We start from the raw sequence: 22,516 nt of genomic DNA on the forward strand, positions 1-22,516 counted from the left end.
AGCCAGTCCAAGGGACTGAAACAACAACATCCCCATGTTTCCTTCTAGCCAGTCCAAGGGACTGAAACAACAACATCCCCATGTTTCCTTCTAGCCAGTCCAAGGGACTGAAACAACAACATCCCCATGTTTCCTTCTAGCCAGTCCAAGGGACTGAAACAGCAACATCCCCATGTTTCCTTCTAGCCAGTCCAAGGGACTGAAACAACAACATCCCCATGTTTCCTTCTAGCCAGTCCAAGGGACTGAAACAACAACATCCCCATGTTTCCTTCTAGCCAGTCCAAGGGACTGAAACAACAACATCCCCATGTTTCCTTCTAGCCAGTCCAAGGGACTGAAACAACAGCGAAACAGAGCACTATCTCCCTAGTTATTAGTTCTACCTGTTCTTCCTATATACCTGTTCTGGACGGACTTGAGCGTTGACCAGCTGATGAACCACAGACTCTGACAGGCCAACGTCTCTCAGCAGGAAGGCTGTCAGCATCTCATCATCCTTCAGGATATCCTCTATCTTCAGACCTCGACCTGGAACAGGAATTAAACATGGATGCTGAGGGGGAGGTGTATCCTGTGGGAGAGGAAGAGGAGGTGTATCCTGTGGGAGAGGAAGAGGAGGTGTATCCTGTAGGAGAGGAAGAGGAGGTGTATCCTGTGGGAGAGGAAAAGGAGGTGTATCCTGTGGGAGAGGAAGAGGAGGTGTATCCTGTAGGAGAGGAAGAGGAGGTGTATCCTGTGGGAGAGGAAGAGGAGGTGTATCCTGTGGGAGAGGAAGAGGAGGTGTATCCTATGGGAGAGGAAGAGGATGTGTATCCTGTGGGAGAGGAAAAGGAGGTGTATCCTGTGGGAGAGGAAGAGGAGGTGTATCCTGTGGGAGAGGAAGAGGAGGTGTATCCTGTGGGAGAGGAAGAGGAGGTGTATCCTGTAGGAGAGGAAGAGGAGGTGTATCCTGTAGGAGAGGAAGAGGAGGTGTATCCTGTAGGAGAGGAAGAGGAGGTGTATCCTGTGGGAGAGGAAGAGGAGGTGGTCCTGTGGGAGAGGAAGAGGAGGTGTATCCTGTGGGAGAGGAAAAGGAGGTGTATCCTGTGGGAGAGGAAGAGGAGGTGTATCCTGTGGGAGAGGAAAAGGAGGTGTATCCTGGGAGAGGAAGAGAGGTGTATCCTGTGGGAGAGGAAGAGGAGGTGTATCCTTGTGGAAGGAAAGAGGAGGTGTATCCTGTGGAGAGGAAGAGGAGGTGTATCCTGTGGGAGAGGAAGAGGAGGTGTATCCTGTGGGAGAGGAGAGGAGGTGTATCCTGTAGGAGAGGAAGAGGGAGTGTATCCTGTAGGAGAGGAAAGGAGGTGTATCCTGTGGGAGAGGAAGAGGAGGTGTATCCTGTGGGAGAGGAAGAGGAGGTGTATCCTGTGGGAGAGGAAGAGGAGGTGTATCCTGTAGGAGAGGAAGGAGGTGTATCCTGTAGGAGAGTGAGAGGAGAGTGTATCCTGTGGGAGAGGAAGAGGAGGTGTATCCTGTGGGAGAGGAAGAGGAGTGTATCCTGTGGGGAGGAAGAGGAGGGTGTATCCTGTAGGAGAGGAAGAGGAGGTGTATCCTGTAGGAGAGGAAGAGGAGGTGTATCCTGTGGGAGAGGAAGAGGAGGTATCCCAGAGAGAGGAAGAGGAGGTGTATCCTGTAGGAGAGAAGAGGAGGTATCCTGCAGGAGAGGAAGAGGAGGTGTATCCTGTGGGAGAGGAAGAGGAGGTGTATCCTGTGGGAGAGGAAGAGGAGGTGTATCCTGTGGGAGAGGAAGAGGAGGTGTATCCTGTGGGAGAGGAAGAGGAGGTATCCTGTAGGAGAGGAAGAGGAGGTGTATCCTGTAGGAAGGAAGAGGTGTATCCTGCAGGAGAGGAAGGAGGTGTATCCTGTGGGAGAGGAAGAGGAGGTGTATCCTGTGGGAGAGGAAGAGGAGGTGTATCCTGTGGGAGAGGAAGAGGAGGTGTATCCTGTGGGAGAGGAAGAGGAGGTGTATCCTGTAGGAGAGGAAGAGGAGGTGTATCCTGTGGGAGAGGAAGAGGAGGTGTATCCTGTGGGGGAGGAAGAGGAGGTGTATCCTGTGGGAGAGGAAGAGGATGTGTATACTGCAGGAGAGGAAGAGGATGTGTATACTGCAGGAGAGGAAGAGGAGGATTGAAGGTATATTCCAAACAGAACCAAACAGAAGCAAGCAGCCAGAACGGGGAGGGACTAACCTGGACTTGCCCCAATTTGTTGTAATGTTTTTCTACAGTTTGCTACAGCATTAATAAATACATCCCTGGACTCATGGTGGTGCAGGGTGATTGTCAGTACCCGCTATCTGTTCTGGTGTGTTACATATGGTGTCCATGAAGTTGTTCATGACGGCCATGTCCTCCCACAGCCGACCCAACTGCTGGAACTCTGGGTCGTCGAACAACAGCTCATTGGAGTCAGCCCAGAACCGCGCCAGTCTAAAACACAGAACATAGAACCAACCAAGACAATTGAGTATAGAACCGTGAAGAACCCAGCAGAACATCTGAGTCTACAGCACAGAACCATGGAGAACCCAGGAGAACATCTGAGTCTAAAGCACAGAACCATGGAGAACCCAGCAGAACATCTGGGTCTAAAAGACACATGTTCTTCTTGGTGGTAATAGAGAAAGGATGAGTGGTTGAAGTAGAGGCGGGAGGAGACAGAGACGGACAGGAGAGCGAGGGATAAGACTGAGAGATGATGAGGAGAGAGGGATGAGACAGAGATGGAGAGGAGAGAGGGATGAGACAGAGATGGAGAGGGAGAGAGGGATGAGACAGAGATGGAGAGGGAGAGAGGGATGAGACTGAGAGATGATGAGGGAGAGGGAGAGAGGGATAAGACTGAGAGATGATGAGGGAGAGGGAGAGAGGGATTAGACTGAGATGATGAGGGAGAGGGAGAGAGGGATTAGACTGAGAGATGATGAGGGAGAGGGAGAGAGGGATGAGACTGAGATGATGAGGGAGAGGGAGAGAGGGATGAGACTGAGATGATGAGGGAGAGGAGAGAGGGATAAGACTGAGATGATGAGGGAGAGGGAGAGAGGGATTAGACTGAGATGATGAGGGAGAGGGAGAGAGGGATAAGACTGAGATGATGAGGGAGAGGAGAGAGGGATAAGACTGAGATGATGAGGGAGAGGGAGAGAGGGATAAGACTGAGAGATGATGAGGGAGAGGGAGAGAGGGATGAGACTGAGAGATGATGAGGGAGAGGAGAGAGGGATGAGACAGAGATGATGAGGGAGAGGGAGAGAGGGATAAGACTGAGATGATGAGGGAGAGGGAGAGAGGGATAAGACTGAGAGATGATGAGGGAGAGGAGAGAGGGATGAGACTGAGATGATGAGGGAGAGGGAGAGAGGGATGAGACTGAGATGATGAGGGAGAGGGAGAGAGGGATAAGACTGAGATGATGAGGGAGAGGGAGAGAGGGATAAGACTGAGAGATGATGAGGGAGAGGGAGAGAGGGATGAGACTGAGATGATGAGGGAGAGGGAGAGAGGGATGAGACAGAGATGATGAGGGAGAGGGAGAGAGGGATGAGACTGAGATGATGAGGGAGAGGGAGAGAGGGATAAGACTGAGATGATGAGGGAGAGGGAGAGAGGGATAAGACTGAGATGATGAGGGAGAGAGGGAGAGAGGGATTAGACTGAGATGATGAGGGAGAGGGAGAGAGGGATAAGACTGAGATGATGAGGGAGAGGGAGAGAGGGATGAGACTGAGATGATGAGGGAGAGGGAGAGAGGGATAAGACTGAGATGATGAGGGAGAGGGAGAGAGGGATAAGACTGAGATGATGAGGGAGAGGAGAGAGGGATAAGACTGAGATGATGAGGGAGAGGGAGAGAGGGATGAGACTGAGATGATGAGGGAGAGGGAGAGAGGGATAAGACTGAGATGATGAGGGAGAGGGAGAGAGGGATAAGACTGAGATGATGAGGGAGAGAGGGAGAGAGGGATTAGACTGAGATGATGAGGGAGAGGGAGAGAGGGATAAGACTGAGATGATGAGGGAGAGGGAGAGAGGGATAAGACTGAGATGATGAGGGAGAGAGGGAGAGAGGGATTAGACTGAGATGATGAGGGAGAGGGAGAGAGGGATAAGAATGAGATGATGAGGGAGAGGGAGAGAGGGATAAGACTGAGATGATGAGGGAGAGGGAGAGAGGGATAAGACTGAGAGATGATGAGGGAGAGGGAGAGAGGGATGAGACTGAGATGATGAGGGAGAGGGAGAGAGGGATAAGACTGAGAGATGATGAGGGAGAGGGAGAGAGGGATGAGACTGAGATGATGAGGGAGAGGAGAGAGGGATGAGACAGAGATGATGAGGGAGAGGGAGAGAGGGATAAGACTGAGATGATGAGGGAGAGGGAGAGAGGGATAAGACTGAGATGATGAGGGAGAGGGAGAGAGGGATAAGACTGAGATGATGAGGGAGAGGGAGAGAGGGATAAGACTGAGAGATGATGAGGGAGAGGGAGAGAGGGATGAGACTGAGATGATGAGGGAGAGGGAGAGAGGGATGAGACTGAGATGATGAGGGAGAGGGAGAGAGGGATAAGACTGAGATGATGGGGGAGAGGGAGAGAGGGATAAGACTGAGATGATGAGGGAGAGAGGGAGAGAGGGATTAGACTGAGATGATGAGGGAGAGGGAGAGAGGGATAAGACTGAGATGATGAGGGAGAGAGGGAGAGAGGGATTAGACTGAGATGATGAGGGAGAGGGAGAGAGGGATAAGAATGAGATGATGAGGGAGAGGGAGAGAGGGATAAGACTGAGATGATGAGGGAGAGGGAGAGAGGGATAAGACTGAGAGATGATGAGGGAGAGGGAGAGAGGGATGAGACTGAGATGATGAGGGAGAGGGAGAGAGGGATAAGACTGAGAGATGATGAGGGAGAGGGAGAGAGGGATGAGACTGAGATGATGAGGGAGAGGGAGAGAGGGATGAGACAGAGATGATGAGGGAGAGGGAGAGAGGGATAAGACTGAGATGATGAGGGAGAGGGAGAGAGGGATAAGACTGAGAGATGATGAGGGAGAGGGAGAGAGGGATGAGACTGAGATGATGAGGGAGAGGGAGAGAGGGATGAGACTGAGATGATGAGGGAGAGGGAGAGAGGGATAAGACTGAGATGATGAGGGAGAGGAGAGAGGGATAAGACTGAGAGATGATGAGGGAGAGGGAGAGAGGGATGAGACTGAGATGATGAGGGAGAGGGAGAGAGGGATGAGACTGAGATGATGAGGGAGAGGGAGAGAGGGATGAGACTGAGATGATGAGGGAGAGGGAGAGAGGGATGAGACTGAGATGATGAGGGAGAGGGAGAGAGGGATGAGACTGAGATGATGAGGGAGAGGGAGAGAGGGATGAGACTGAGAGATGATGAGGGAGAGGGAGAGAGGGATGAGACTGAGAGATGATGAGGGAGAGGGAGAGAGGGATGAGACTGAGAGATGATGAGGGGAGAGGGAGAGAGGGATGAGACTGAGAGATGATGAGGGAGAGGGAGAGAGGGATGAGACAGAGATGATGAGGGAGAGAGGGATGAGACAGAGATGATGAGGGAGAGGGAGAGAGGGATGAGACTGAGAGATGATGAGGGAGAGGGAGAGAGGGATGAGACTGAGAGATGATGAGGGAGAGGGAGAGAGGGATGAGACAGAGATGATGAGGGAGAGGGAGAGAGGGATGAGACAGAGATGATGAGGGAGAGGGAGAGAGGGATGAGACTGAGAGATGATGAGGGAGAGGGAGAGAGGGATGAGACTGAGAGATGTAAGGGAGAGGGAGAGAGGGATGAGACAGAGATGATGAGGGAGAGGGAGAGAGGGATGAGACTGAGAGATGATGAGGGAGAGGGAGAGAGGGATGAGACAGAGATGATGAGGGAGAGGGAGAGAGGGATGAGACTGAGAGATGATGAGGGAGAGGGAGAGAGGGATGAGACTGAGATGATGAGGGAGAGGGAGAGAGGGATGAGACTGAGATGATGAGGGAGAGGGAGAGAGGGATAAGACTGAGAGATGATGAGGGAGAGGGAGAGAGGGATGAGACTGAGATGATGAGGGAGAGGGAGAGAGGGATGAGACAGAGATGATGAGGGAGAGGGAGAGAGGGATAAGACTGAGAGATGATGAGGGAGAGGGAGAGAGGGATGAGACTGAGAGATGATGAGGGAGAGGGAGAGAGGGATGAGACTGAGATGATGAGGGAGAGGGAGAGAGGGATGAGACTGAGAGATGATGAGGGAGAGGGAGAGAGGGATGAGACTGAGATGATGAGGGAGAGGGAGAGAGGGATGAGACAGAGAGATGATGAGGGAGAGGGAGAGAGGGATGAGACTGAGATGATGAGGTGAGAGGGAGAGAGGGATGAGACAGAGATGATGAGGGAGAGGGAGAGAGGGATGAGACTGAGATGATGAGGGAGAGGGAGAGAGGGATGAGACTGAGATGATGAGGGAGAGAGGGATGAGACTGAGAGATGATGAGGGAGAGGGAGAGAGGGATGAGACTGAGAGATGATGAGGGAGAGGGAGAGAGGGATGAGACTGAGAGATGATGAGGGAGAGGGAGAGAGGGATGAGACAGAGAGAAGATGAGGGAGAGGGAGAGAGGGATAAGACAGAGAGATGATGAGGGAGAGGGAGAGAGGGATGAGACTGAGATGATGAGGGAGAGGGAGAGAGGGATGAGACTGAGATGATGAGGGAGAGAGGGATGAGACAGAGAGATGATGAGGAGAGGGAGAGAGGGATGAGACTGAGATGATGAGGGAGAGGGAGAGAGGGATGAGACTGAGATGATGAGGAGAGGGAGAGAGGGATGAGAGAGAGATGATGAGGAGAGGGAGAGAGGGATGAGACTGAGAGATGATGAGGAGAGGGAGAGAGGATGAGACTGAGAGATGATGAGGGAGAGGAGAGAGGGATGAGACTGAGGATGATGAGGAGAGGGAGAGGGATGAGACTGAGATGATGAGGGAGAGAGGGATGAGACAGAGAGAGATGATGAGGGAGAGGAGAGAGGGATGAGACAGAGAGATGATGAGGGAGAGGGAGGAGAGGGATGAGACAGAGAGATGATGAGGGAGAGGAGAGAGGGATAAGACAGAGAGATGATGAGGGAGAGGGAGAGGGATGAGACTGGAATGATGAGGGAGAGGAGAGAGGGATGAGACTGAGATGATGAGGGAGAGGAGAGAGGGATGAGACAGAGAGATGATGAGGGAGAGGGAGAGGGATGAGACTGAGATGATGAGGAGAGGGAGAGAGGGATAAGACAGAGAGATGATGAGGGAGAGGGAGAGGGATGAGACTGAGATTATGAGGGAGAGGGAGAGAGGATGAGACTGATTGATGAGAGAGAGGGATGAGACAGAGAGATGATGAGGAGAGGGAGAGAGGGATGAGACTGAGATGATGAGGAGAGAGGAGAGGGATGAGACTGAGATGATGAGGGAGAGGGAGAGAGGGATGAGACTGAGATGATGAGGAGAGGGAGAGAGGGATGAGACTGAGATGATGAGGGAGAGGGAAAGGGATGAGACTGAGATGATGAGGGGAGAGGGATGAGACTGAGATGATGAGGGAGAGAGGGATGAGACTGAGATGATGAGGGAGAGGGAGAGAGGGATGAGACTGAGATGATGAGGGAGAGGGAGAGAGGGATGAGACTGAGATGATGAGGAGAGGAGAAGGGATGAGACTGAGAGATGATGAGGGAGAGGGAGAGAGGGATGAGACTGAGATGATGAGGAGAGGGGAGGGATGAGACTGAGATGATGAGGGAGAGGGATGAGACAGAGAGATGATGAGGGAGGGAGAAGGGATGAGACAGAGAGATGATGAGGGAGAGGGAGGAAGGGATGAGACAGAGAGATGATGAGGGGAGCGGGAGAGAGGGATAAGACAGAGATGATGAGGGAGAGGGAGAGAGGGATAAGACAGAGAGATGATGGGGGAGAGGGGAGGGATGAGACTGAGATGATGAGGGAGAGGGAGGGATGAGACAGAGAGATGATGAGGGAGGGAGAGAGGGGATAAGACAGAGAGATGATGAGAGGAGAGAGGGATGAGACTGAGATGATGAGGGAGAGGGGGAGAGAGGGATGAGACTGAGATGATGAGGGAGAGGAGAGGGATGAGACTGAGATGATGAGGAGAGGGGGGAGGGATGAGACAGAGAGATGATGAGGGGAGAGGAGAGGGATGAGACGAGATGATGAGGAGAGGGAGGGGATAAGACAGAGAGATGATGAGGAGAGGGAGAGAGGGATGAGACTGAGATGATGAGGGGGAGAGGGAGAGAGGATGAGACTGAGATGATGAGGGAGAGGGATGAGACAGAGAGATGCTGAGGGAGAGGGAGAGAGGGATGAGACTGAGATGATGAGGAGAGGGAGAGGGATGAGACTGAGATGATGAGGGAGAGGGAGAGAGGGATGAGACTGAGATGATGAGGGGAGAGGGAGAGAGGGATGAGACTGAGATGATGAGGGGAGAGGGAGGGATGAGACTGAGATGATGAGGGAGAGGGAGAGGGATGAGACTGAGAGATGATGAGGGAGAGGGGAGAGAGGGATGAGACTGAGATGATGAGGGAGAGGGGAGAGGGATGAGACTGAGATGATGAGGGAGAGGGGAGAGGGATGAGACTGAGATGATGAGAGGAGGGATGAGACTGAGATGATGAGGGGATGAGATGATGAGGAGAGAGGGATGAGACAGAGAGATGATGAGGGAGGGAGAGAGGGATGAGACAGAGAGATTATGAGGAGAGGGAGAGAGGGATAAGACAGAGAGATGATGAGGGAGAGGGAGAGAGGGATGAGACTGAGATGATGAGGGAGAGGAGAGGGATGGGATGAGACAGGAGAGATGATGAGACAGGAGATGATGGAGAGGGATAAGACAGAGAGATGATGAGGAGAGGGAGAGAGGGATGAGACAGAGATGAAGGGAGAGGGGAGGGATGAGACAGAGATGATGAGGGAGAGGGAGAGGGATGAGACAGAGATGATGGGGGAGAGGGGGAGGGATGAGACAGGATGATGAGGGAGAGGGAGAAGGATGAGACAGAGATGATGAGGAGAGAGGATGAGACAGAGATGAGGAGAGGGAGAGAGGGATGAGACAGAGATGATGAGGGAGAGAGGGATGAGACAGAGATGATGAGGGAGAGGGATGAGACAGAGATGATGAGGGAGAGAGGGATGAGACAGAGATGATGAGGGAGGGAGGGATGAGGCAGAGACGGTGAGGGGAGGGATGAGACAGAGATGATGAGGGAGAGGGGAGAGGGAAGAGACAGAGATGATGATGGGAGAGAGGGATGAGACAGAGATGATGAGGGAGAGAGGGATGAGACAGAGACGGTGAGGGGGGAGAGGGATGAGACAGAGATGATGAGGGAGAGGGAGAGAGGGATGAGACAGAGATGATGAGGGGAGAGAGGGATGAGACAGAGACGGTGAGGGAGAGAGGGATGAGACAGAGATGATGAGGGAGAGGGAGAGAGGGATGAGACAGAGATGATGAGGGAGAGAGGGATGAGACTGAGATACAAGAGGGAGAGAGGGATGAGACAGAGACGGTGAGGGAGAGAGGGATGAGACAGAGAGATGATGAGGGAGAGGGAGAGAGGGATAAGACAGAGAGATGATGAGGGAGAGGGAGAGAGGGATGAGACTGAGATGATGAGGGAGAGGGAGAGGGATGAGACTGAGATGATGAGGGAGAGGGAGAGAGGGATGAGACTGAGATGATGAGGGAGAGGGAGAGAGGGATGAGACAGAGAGATGATGAGGAGAGGAGAGGGATGAGACTGAGATGATGAGGGGATAAGACAGAGAGATGATGAGGGAGAGGGAGAGGGATGAGACTGAGATGATGAGGGAGAGGGAGAGGGATGAGACTGAGATGATGAGAGGGATGAGACAGAGAGATGATGAGGGAGAGGGAGAGAGGGATGAGACTGAGATGATGAGGGAGAGGGAGAGAGGGATGAGACTGAGATGATGAGGGAGAGGGGAGAGGGATGAGACTGAGATGATGAGGAGAGGGGAGAGGGATGAGACTGAGATGATGAGGGAGAGGGAGAGAGGGATGAGACTGAGATGATGAGGGGAGAGGAGAGAGGGATGAGACTGAGAGATGATGAGGGAGAGGGAGAGAGGGATGAGACTGAGATGATGAGGAGAGGAGAGAGGGATGAGACTGAGATGATGAGGGAGAGGGAGAGGGATGAGACTGAGATGATGAGGGAGAGGAGAGAGGGATGAGACTGAGATGATGAGGGAGAGAGGGATGAGACAGAGAGATGATGAGGAGAGGGAGAGAGGGATGAGACAGAGAGATGATGAGGGAGAGGAGAGAGGGATGAGACAGAGAGATTATGAGGGAGAGGGAGAGAGGGATAAGACAGAGAGATGATGAGGGAGAGGGAGAGAGGGATGAGACTGAGATGATGAGGGAGAGGGAGAGAGGGATGAGACAGAGAGATGATGAGGGAGAGGAGAGAGGGATAAGACAGAGAGATGATGAGGGAGAGGGGAGAGGGATGAGACAGAGATGAAGGGAGAGGGAGAGGGATGAGACAGAGATGATGAGGGAGAGGGAGAGAGGGATGAGACAGAGATGATGGGGGAGAGGGAGAGAGGGATGAGACAGAGATGATGAGGGAGAGGGAGAGAAGGATGAGACAGAGATGATGAGGGAGAGAGGGATGAGACAGAGATGATGAGGGAGAGGGAGAGAGGGATGAGACAGAGATGATGAGGGAGAGAGGGATGAGACAGAGATGATGATGAGGGAGAGAGGGATGAGACAGAGATGATGAGGAGAGAGGGATGAGACAGAGATGATGAGGGAGAGGGAGAGAGGGATGAGGCAGAGACGGTGAGGGAGAGAGGGATGAGACAGAGATGATGAGGGAGAGGGAGAGAGGGACGAGACAGAGATGATGAGGGAGAGAGGGATGAGACAGAGATGATGAGGGAGAGAGGGATGAGACAGAGCCGGTGAGGGAGAGAGGATGAGACAGAGATGATGAGGGGAGGGAGGAGGGATGAGACAGAGATGATGAGGGGAGAGAGGGATGAGACAGAGACGGTGAGGGAGAGAGGGATGAGACAGAGATGATGAGGAGGAGGGAGAGAGAGGGATGAGACAGAGATGATGAGGGAGAGAGGGATGAGACTGAGATACAAGAGGGAGAGAGGGATGAGACAGAGACGGTGAGGGAGAGAGGGATGAGACAGAGACGGTGAGGAGAGAGGGATGAGACAGAGATGATGAGGGAGAGAGGGATGAGACTGAGATACAAGAGGGAGAGAGGGATGAGACAGAGATGATGAGGGAGAGAGGGATGAGACAGAGACGGTGAGGGAGAGAGGGATGAGACAGAGATGATGAGGAGAGAGGGATGAGACAGAGGTGGAGAGAGGGGAGAGAGGGATGAGACAGAGATGGAGAGGAGAGAGGGATGAGACAGAGATACAAGAGGGAGAGAGGGATGAGGCAGAGAGACGGAGAGGGAGAGAGGGATGAGACAGAGATGGAGAGGGAGAGAGGGATGAGACAGAGATACAAGAGGAGAGAGGGATGAGACAGAGATGGAGAGGAGAGAGGGATGAGACAGAGGTGGAGAGGGAGAGAGAGATGAGACAGAGATGGAGAGGGAGAGAGGGATGAGACAGAGGTGGAGAGGGAGAGAGGGATGAGACAGAGATGGAGAGGGAGAGAGGGATGAGACAGAGATGGAGAGGGAGAGAGGGATGAGACAGAGGTGGAGAGGGAGAGAGGGATGAGACAGAGATGGAGAGGGAGAGAGGGATGAGACAGAGATGGAGAGGGAGAGAGAGGGATGAGACAGAGGTGGAGAGGGAGAGAGGGATGAGACAGAGATGGAGAGGGAGAGGGATGAGACAGAGAGATGATGAGGGAGAGGGAGAGAGGGATAAGACAGAGAGATGATGAGGGAGAGGAGAGAGGGATGAGACAGAGATGAAGGGGAGAGGGAGAGAGGGATGAGACAGAGATGATGAGGGAGAGGGAGAGAGGGATGAGACAGAGATGATGGGGGAGAGGGAGAGAGGGATGAGACAGAGATGATGAGGGAGAGGGAGAGAAGGATGAGACAGAGATGATGAGGGAGAGAGGATGAGACAGAGATGATGAGGGAGAGGGAGAGAGGGATGAGACAGAGATGATGAGGGAGAGAGGGATGAGACAGAGATGATGAGGGAGAGAGGGATGAGACAGAGATGATGAGGAGAGAGGGATGAGACAGAGATGATGAGGGAGAGGGGAGAGGGATGAGGCAGAGACGGTGAGGGAGAGAGGGATGAGACAGAGATGATGAGGGAGGGAGAGAGGGACGAGACAGAGATGATGAGGGAGAGAGGGATGAGACAGAGATGATGAGGGAGAGAGGGATGAGACAGAGACGGTGAGGGAGAGAGGGATGAGACAGAGATGATGAGGGAGAGGGAGAGAGGGATGAGACAGAGATGATGAGGGAGAGAGGGATGAGACAGAGACGGGGTGAGGGAGAGAGGGATGAGACAGAGATGATGAGGGAGAGGGAGAGGGATGAGACAGAGATGATGAGGGAGAGAGGGATGAGACTGAGATACAAGAGGGAGAGAGGGATGAGACAGAGACGGTGAGGAGAGAGGGATGAGACAGAGAGATGATGAGGGAGAGGGAGAGAGGGATAAGACAGAGAGATGATGAGGGAGAGGGAGAGAGGGATGAGACTGAGATGATGAGGGAGAGGGGAGAGAGAGGGATGAGACTGAGATGATGAGGGAGAGGGAGAGAGGGATGAGACTGAGATGATGAGGGAGAGGGAGAGAGGGATGAGACAGAGAGATGATGAGGGAGAGGGAGAGAGGGATGAGACTGAGATGATGAGGGAGAGGGAGAGAGGGATAAGACAGAGAGATGATGAGGGAGAGGGAGAGAGGGATGAGACTGAGATGATGAGGGAGAGGGAGAGGGAGAGAGGGATGAGACTGAGATGATGAGGGAGAGAGGGATGAGACAGAGACGGTGAGGGAGAGAGGGATGAGACAGAGATGATGAGGGAGAGGGAGAGAGGGATGAGACAGAGATGATGAGGGAGAGAGGGATGAGACTGAGATACAAGAGGGAGAGAGGGATGAGACAGAGACGGTGAGGGAGAGAGGGATGAGACAGAGAGATGATGAGGGAGAGGGAGAGAGGGATAAGACAGAGAGATGATGAGGGAGAGGGAGAGAGGGATGAGACTGAGATGATGAGGGAGAGGGAGAGAGGGATGAGACTGAGATGATGAGGGGAGAGGGGAGAGGGATGAGACTGGATGATGAGGAGAGGGAGAGAGGGATGAGACAGAGAGATGATGAGGGAGAGAGGGATGAGAGAGATGATGAGGGGAGAGGGAGGGATAAGAGAGATGATGGGGGAAGACAGAGAGATGATGAGGAGAGGGAGAGAGGGATGAGACTGAGATGATGAGGGAGAGGGAGAGAGAGATGATAAGACAGAGAGATGATGAGGAGAGAGGGAGAGAGGATGAGACTGAGATGATGAGGGAGAGGAGAGAGGGATGAGAGGGATGAGACTGAGATGATGAGGGGGAGAGAGGGATGAGACTGAGATGATGAGGGGAGAGGGAGAGAGGGATGAGACTGAGAGATGATGAGGGAGAGGAAGGGATGAGACTGAGATGATGAGGGAGAGGGGAGAGAGGGATGAGACTGAGATGATGAGGGAGAGGGGAGAGAGGGATGAGACTGAGATGATGAGGGAGAGGGAGAGAGGGATGAGACTGAGATGATGAGGGGAGAGAGGGATGAGACAGAGAGATGATGAGGGAGGGAGAGAGGGATGAGACAGAGAGATGATGAGGAGAGGGAGAGAGGGATGAGACAGAGATTATGAGGGAGAGGGAGAGAGGGATAAGACAGAGAGATGATGAGGAGAGGGGGAGGATGAGACTGAGATGATGAGGGAGAGGGAGAGAGGGATGAGACAGAGATGATGAGGGAGGGGAGAGAGGGATAAGACAGAGAGATGATGAGGGAGAGGAGAGAGGGATGAGACAGAGATGAAGGGGGAGAGGGAGGAGGGATGAGACAGAGATGATGAGGGAGAGGGAGAGGGATGAGACAGAGATGATGGGGGAGAGGAGAGAGGGATGAGACAGAGATGATGAGGGAGAGGAGAGAAGGATGAGACAGAGATGATGAGGGAGAGAGGGATGAGACAGAGATGATGAGGGAGAGGAGAGAGGGATGAGACAGAGATGATGAGGGGAGAGGGATGAGACAGAGATGATGAGGAGAGAGGGATGAGACAGAGATGATGAGGGAGAGAGGGATGAGACAGAGATGATGAGGGAGAGGGAGAGAGGGATGAGGCAGAGACGGTGAGGAGAGGGATGAGACAGGATGATGAGAGGGAGAGAGGACGAGACAGAGATGATGAGGGAGAGAGGGATGGAGACAGAGATGATGAGGAGAGAGGGATGAGACAGAGACGGTGAGGGAGAGAGGGATGAGACAGAGATGATGAGGAGAGGGAGAGAGGATGAGACAGAGATGATGAGGGGAGAGGGATGAGACAGAGGCGGTGAGGGAGAGAGGGATGAGACAAGAGATGATGAGGGAGAGGGAGAGGATGAGACAGAGATGATGAGGGAGAGAAGGGATGAGACTGAGATACAAAGAGGGAGGGATGAGACAGAGACGGTGAGGGAGAGAGGATGAGACAGAGACGGTGAGGAGAGAGGGATGAGACAGAGATGATGAGGGAGAGAGGGATGAGACTGAGATACAAGAGGGAGAGAGGGATGAGACAGAGATGATGAGGGAGAGAGGGATGAGACAGAGACGGTGAGGGAGAGAGGGATGAGACAGAGATGATGAGGGAGAGAGGGATGAGACAGAGGTGGAGAGGGAGAGAGGGATGAGACAGAGATGGAGAGGGAGAGAGGGATGAGACAGAGATACAAGAGGGAGAGAGGGATGAGGCAGAGAGACGGAGAGGGAGAGAGGGATGAGACAGAGATGGAGAGGGAGAGAGGGATGAGACAGAGATACAAGAGGGAGAGAGGGATGAGACAGAGATGGAGAGGGAGAGAGGGATGAGACAGAGGTGGAGAGGGAGAGAGAGATGAGACAGAGATGGAGAGGGAGAGAGGGATGAGACAGAGTTGGAGAGGGAGAGAGGGATGAGACAGAGATGGAGAGGGAGAGAGGGATGAGACAGAGATGGAGAGGGAGAGAGGGATGAGACAGAGGTGGAGAGGGAGAGAGGGATGAGACAGAGATGGAGAGGGAGAGAGGGATGAGACAGAGATGGAGAGGGAGAGAGGGATGAGACAGAGACCGTGCGGGAGAAAGGGATGAGACTGAAACGTTTACAGGGCTGAATCCCAAAATAAATTATGTTTACATGAATATTCTCAATGAGGAGAGAGGGGAAAAGAGAGGGGAAGAGAGAGGAGAAGAGAGAGAGGAGAGAGGGGAAGAGAGATTGAGGAAGAGAAGGATGAGAAAGGAGAAAGTTGTAATCAAATAAATATAAGCTATAAAAGGTAGGGTGTAAGATGTACACTATCCTGGATCTCACATGTAGTTGTTGTAGTTGAAGAGAGGAGAGACGGATGAGAGACTCAGAAGGAAAGTGGGGAAGAGAGGAGGGATAGTTATTGAGCTCACATACGGTGGGTTATGAGGGGTTATAAGAGGTTATAAGGTGTCTCGCATGCAGTTGTTGTAGTTGGAGACGACCCCAGAGCCCTCTGCCCTGGTAGGGTGTTTGAAGCAGGGGTTGTTGGCATTACAGAAGATACCCTGGATCCATGGGATGATACCTGTGGAAGGCATGGCCTTGTTGGGGAAGTGACCTGGAGAGACAAGACGGGGAGTGAAAGATAAAGAATAACAAATATATTAATTACTTGAGCACTGAAGAAACATGAGAAGCAGTCAGACCAGGTTCAAACTGAAAACAACCTTCAAAACTCTTTATCAAGAGGATTTCATTCATTCCGATCAGCTATATTTGCTTCAGTCATTTCTGTGATAGAAACCATTTTCAGGTCCCCCAGACTCTATAAGATACTAATACACGGTACAGAGAGAAATAGTTCAAAGTGAGTCTTACATTCATGTTGTTTGTAAAGAGGGTTGGCTTTCCTCAACCACACCAGACCAATGAACAGAACCACCGGCCACAGAATCTCCACCAGGAAGCGGATCTGAACAGAGATGTGGGAGAGAATTTACTTACATACAGTATATGTATTAATATAACTGAATAGTGTAATAACTTTCGTATTAACTGTTGTAACAGCTGTTGTAACAGCTGTTGTAACAGCTGTTGTAATAGCTGTTGTAATAGCTGTTGTAATAGCTGTTCTAATAGCTGTTGTAATAGCTGTTGTAATAGCTGTTGTAATAGCTGTTGTAATAGCTGTTATACTATCTGTTCTAATAGCTGTTCTAATAGCTGTTATACTAGCTGTTGTAATAGCTGTTGTAATAGCTGTTGTACTAGCTGTTGTAATAGCTGTTGTAATAGCTGTTGTAATAGCTTACAGCTGAGGAAGCAGATATATCAACTGAGGAAACGGATATATCAACTGAGGAAGCGGATATATTAACTGAGGAAGCAGATATATTAGCTGAGGAAGCAGATATATCAACTGAGGAAGCAGATATATCAACTGAGGAAGCAGATATATCAACTGAGGAAGCAGATATATCAACTGAGGAAGCAGGTATATCAACTGAGGAAGCAGATATATCAACTGAGGACGCAGATATATCAACTGAGGAAGCAGATATATCAACAGAGGAAGCAGGTATATTAACTGAGGAAGCAGGTATATTAACTGAGGACGCAGGTATATTAACCGAGGAAGCAGATATATCAACCGAGGAAGCAGATATATCAACAGAGGAAGCAGGTATATTAACTGAGGAAGCAGGTATATTAACTGAGGAAGCAGGTGTATTAACTGAGGAAGCAAATATATTAACTGAGGAAGCAGATATATTAACTGAGGAAGCAGATATATTAACTGAGGAAGCAGATATATCAACTGAGGAAGCAGATATATCAACTGAGGAAGCAGATATATCAACTGAGGAAGCAGATATATCAACTGAGGAAGCAGATATATCAACTGAGGAAGCAGGTATATTAACTGAGGAAGCAAATATATCAACTGAGGAAGCAGATATATCAACTAAGGAAGCAGATATATCAACTGAGGAAGCAGATATATCAACTGAGGAAGCAGATATATCAACTGAGGAAGCAGGTATATTAACTGAGGAAGCAGGTATATCAACTGAGGAAGCAGATATATCAACTGAGGACGCAGATATATCAACTGAGGAAGCAGATATATCAACAGAGGAAGCAGGTATATTAACTGAGGAAGCAGGTATATTAACTGAGGAAGCAGGTATATTAACTGAGGACGCAGGTATATTAACTGAGGAAGCAGATATATCAACTGAGGAAGCAGATATATCAACTGAGGAGGCAGATATATTAACTGAGGAAGCAAATATATCAACTGAGGAAGCAGATATATCAACAGAGGAAGCAGGTATATTAACTGAGGAAGCAGGTATATTAACTGAGGACGCAGGTATATTAACTGAGGAAGCAGATATATCAACTGAGGAAGCAGATATATCAACAGAGGAAGCAGGTATATTAACTGAGGAAGCAGGTATATTAACTGAGGAAGCAGGTGTATTAACTGAGGAAGCAAATATATTAACTGAGGAAGCAGATATATTAACTGAGGAAGCAGATATATTAACTGAGGAAGCAGATATATCAGCTGAGGAAGCAGATATATCAACTGAGGAAGCAGATATATCAACTGAGGAAGCAGATATATCAACTGGCAAGGAAGCAGGTATATTAACTGAGGAAGCAAATATATCAACTGAGGAAGCAGATATATCAACTAAGGAAGCAGATATATCAACTGAGGAAACAGATATATCAACTGAGGGAAGCAGATATATCAACTGAGGAAGCAGGTATATTAACTGAGGAAGCAGGTATATCAACTGAGGAAGCAGATATATCAACTGAGGGGATAGCAGATATATCAACTGAGGAAGCAGATATATCAACAGAGGAAGCAGGTATATTAACTGAGGAAGCAGGTATATTAACTGGGGACGCAGGTATATTAACTGAGGAAGCAGATATATCAACTGAGGAAGCAGATATATCAACTGAGGAGGCAGATATATTAACTGAGGAAGCAAATATATCAACTGAGGAAGCAGATATATCAACAGAGGAAGAGTATATTAACTGAGGAAGCAGGTATATTAACTGAGGGCGCGAGTATATTAACTGAGGAAGCAGATATATCAACTGAGGAAGCAGATATATCAACTGAGGAAGCAGATATATCAACAAAGGAAGCAGGTATTTTAACTGAGGAAGCAGATATATTAACTGGGAAGCAAATACATCAACTGAGGAAGCAGATATATCAACTGAGAAGCAGTTATATTAACTGAGGAAGCAGGTGTATTAACTGAGAAGCAAATATATTAACTAAGAAGCAGATATATCAACCCGAGGAAGCAGATATTTTAACTGAAGAAGCAGGTATATTAACTGAGGAAGCAAATATATTAACTGAGGAAGCAGATATATTATCTGAGGAAGCAGATATATTAACTGAGAAGCAGATATATCAACTGAGGAAGCAGATATATCAACTGAGGAAGCAGATATATCAACTGAGGAAGCAGATATATCAACTAGGAAGCAGATATATCAACTGAGAAGCAGATATATCAACTGAGGAAGCAGATATATCAACTGAGGAAGCAGATATATCAACTGAGAAACGGATATATCAACTGAGGAAGCGGATATATTAACTGAGGAAGCAGATATATTAGCTGAGGAAGCAGATATATCAACTGAGGAAGCAGATATATCAACTGAGGAAGCAGATATATCAACTGAGGAAGCAGATATATCAACTGAGAAGCAAGGTATATCAGCTGAGGAAGCAGATATATCAACTGAGGACGCAGATATATCAACTGAGAAGCAGATATATCAACAGAGGAAGCAGGTATATTAACTGAGGAAGCAGGTATATTAACTGGAGGACGCAGGTATATTAACTGAGGAAGCAGATATATCAACTGAGGAAGCAGATATATCAACAGAGGAAGCAGGTATATTAACTGAGGAAGCAAGGTATATTAACTGAGGAAGCAGGTGTATTAACTGAGGAAGCAAATATGAGTAACTGAGGAAGCAGATATATTAACTGAGGAAGCAGATATATTAACTGAGGAAGCAGATATATCAACTGAGGAAGCAGATATATCAACTGAGGAAGCAGATATATCAACTGAGGAAGCAGATATATCAACTGAGGAAGCAGGTATATTAACTGAGGAAGCAAATATATCAACTGAGGAAGCAGATATATCAACTAAGGAAGCAGATATATCAACTGAGGAAGCAGATATATCAACTGAGGAAGCAGATATATCAACTGAGGAAGCAGGTATATTAACTGAGGAAGCAGATATATCAACTGAGAGCGCAGATATATCAACTGAGGAAGCAGATATATCAACAGAGGAAGCAGGTATATTAACTGAGGAAGCAGGTATATTAACTGAGGACGCAGGTATATTAACTGAGGAAGCAGATATATCAACTGAGGAAGCAGATATATCAACTGAGGAGGCAGATATATCAACAGGAGAGGAAGCAGGTGATATATTAACTGAGGAAGCAGGTATATTAACTGAGGAAGCAAATATATCAACTGAGGAAGCAGATATATCAACAGAGGAAGCAGGTATATTAACTGAGGAAGCAGGTATTTTAACTGAGACGCAGGTATATTAACTGAGGAAGCAGATATATCAACTAGGAAGCTTAGATATATCAACTGAGGAAGCAGATATATCAACTGAGGAAACAGATATATCAACTGAGGAAGCAGATATCAACTGAGGAAGCAGATATATCAACAGAGGAAGCAGGTATATTAACTGAGGAAGCAGGTATATTAACTGAGGGCGCAGGTATATTAACTGAGGAAGCAGATATATCAACTGAGGAAGCAGATATATCAACTGAGGAAGCAGATATATCAACAGAGGAAGCAGGTATATTAACTAGGGAAGCAGGTATATTAACTGAGGGCCTTAAGGTATTATATTAACTGAGGAAGCAGATATATCAACTGAAGCAGATATATCAACAGAGGAAGCAGGTATATTAACTGAGGAAGCAGGTATATTAACTGAGGAAGCAGGTGTATTAACTGAGGAAGCAAATATATTAACTGAGGAAGCAGATATATTAACTGAGGAAGCAGATATATTAACTGAGGAAGCAGATATATCAACTGAGGAAGCAGATATATCAACTGAGGAAGCAGATATATCAACTGAGGAAGCAGATATATCAACTGAGGGAAGCAGATATATCAACTGAGAAGCAGGTATATTAACTGAGGAAGCAAATATATCAACTGAGGAAGCAGATATATCAACTAAGGAAGCAGATATATCAACTGAAGGCTCAGATATATCAACTGAGGAAGCAGATATATCAACTGAGGAAGCAGGTATATTAACTGAGGAAGCAGGTATATCAACTGAGGAAGCAGATATATCAACTGAGGGCGCCAGATATATCAACTGAGGAAGCAGATATCAACAGAGGAAGCAGGTATATTAACTGAGGAAGCAGGTATATTAACTGAGGACGCAGGTATATCAACTGAGGAAGCAGATATATCAACTGAGGAAGCAGATATATCAACTGGGAGGCAGATATATCAACAGAGGAAGCAGGTATATTAACTGAGGAAGCAGGTATATTAACTGAGAAGCAAATATATCAACTGAGGAAGCAGATATATCAACAGAGGAAGCAGGTATATTAACTGAGGAAGCAGGTATTTTAACTGAGGACGCAGGTATATTAACTGAGGAAGCAGATATATCAACTGAGGAAGCAGATATATCAACTGAGAAACAGATATATCAACAAAGGAAGCAGGTATTTTAACTGAGGAAGCAGATATATTAACTGAGGAAGCAAATACATCAACTGAGGAAGCAGATATATCAACTGAGGAAGCAGTTATATTAACTGAGGAAGCAGGTGTATTAACTGAGGAAGCAAATATATTAACTGAGAAGCAGATATATCAACCGAGGAAGCAGATATTTTAACTGAAGAAGCAGGTATATTAACTGAGGAAGCAAATATATTAACTGAGGAAGCAGATATATTATCTGAGGAAGCAGATATATTAACTGAGGAAGCAGATATATCAACTGAGGAAGCAGATATATCAACTGAGGAAGCAGATATCAACTGAGGAAGCAGATATATCAACTGAGGAAGCAGATATATCAACTGAGGAAAGCAGATATATCAACTGAGGAAGCAGATATATCAACTGAGGAAGCAAATATATCAACTGAGGAAGCAGATATATTATCTGAGGGAAGCAGATATATTAACTGAGGAAGCAGATATATCAACTGAGGAAGCAGATATATCAACTGAGGAAGCAGATATATCAACTGAGGAAGCAGATATATCAGCTGAGGAAGCAGATATATCAACTGAGGAAGCAGATATATCAACTGAAAGCAGATATATCAACTGAGGAAGCAAATATATCAACTGAGAAGCAGATATATCAACTGAGGAAGCAGATATATCAACTGAGGAAGCAGATATATCAACTGAGGAAGCAGATATATCAACTGAGAGCAGATATATCAACTGAGGAAGCAGATATATCAACTGAGGAAGCAGATATATCAACTGAGGAAGCAGATATATCAACTGAGGAAGCAGATATATCAACTGAGGAAAGCAAATATATCAACTGAGGAAGCAGATATATCAACTGAGGAAGCAAATATATCAACTGAGGAAGCAGATATATCAACTGAGGAAGCAAATATATTAACTGAGGAAGCAAAATATGACACACCATGGAGGGTGTTAAGTGAACTTTTTCGTTGTTGATTTACTCAAAGGAACAATACTTTGATTAAACAACACTGTGTTGATAAAAGACAGTTGGCATGGCGAGTTAGCAGTACCTTCTGTCTCTTGCGTGAGAGTCCAATTCTTCCACAGCAGAAGGCGAATCTGACTCCTTGTATTCATCACTCTGCTTCTCAAGCCCTCGGGTCCTGTCACACTGGTCCAAACCTGGGGAATGCACAACTTTCAATAGTAGGGTAATGTTCACCACTTTGTGTCAAACAGATGATTCAGGCGAGTGGTGTGCGTGCGCGGGGGTGTGTGTGTGTGCGCGTGTGGTCGTGTGTGTGTGTGTGTGTCAGGTGCACTGCACGTGTGCTCCTCCACTTCAGAAAACGTCAGACGTGTCCAGTTGAATGGTTCAGTACACGTC

General features: G+C 48.6%; 1 pseudogene; it reads right to left on the reverse strand.

The window, feature by feature from the left end:
• Positions 1–403: 403 nt before the first annotated feature.
• LOC135535137 (retinal-specific phospholipid-transporting ATPase ABCA4-like) lies at positions 404–22,266 on the reverse strand (annotated as a pseudogene).
• Positions 22,267–22,516: the final 250 nt, after the last annotated feature.

Source organism: Oncorhynchus masou, unplaced genomic scaffold, assembly GCF_036934945.1.
Source record: "Oncorhynchus masou masou isolate Uvic2021 unplaced genomic scaffold, UVic_Omas_1.1 unplaced_scaffold_4484, whole genome shotgun sequence".
Taxonomy (NCBI): domain Eukaryota; kingdom Metazoa; phylum Chordata; class Actinopteri; order Salmoniformes; family Salmonidae; genus Oncorhynchus; species Oncorhynchus masou.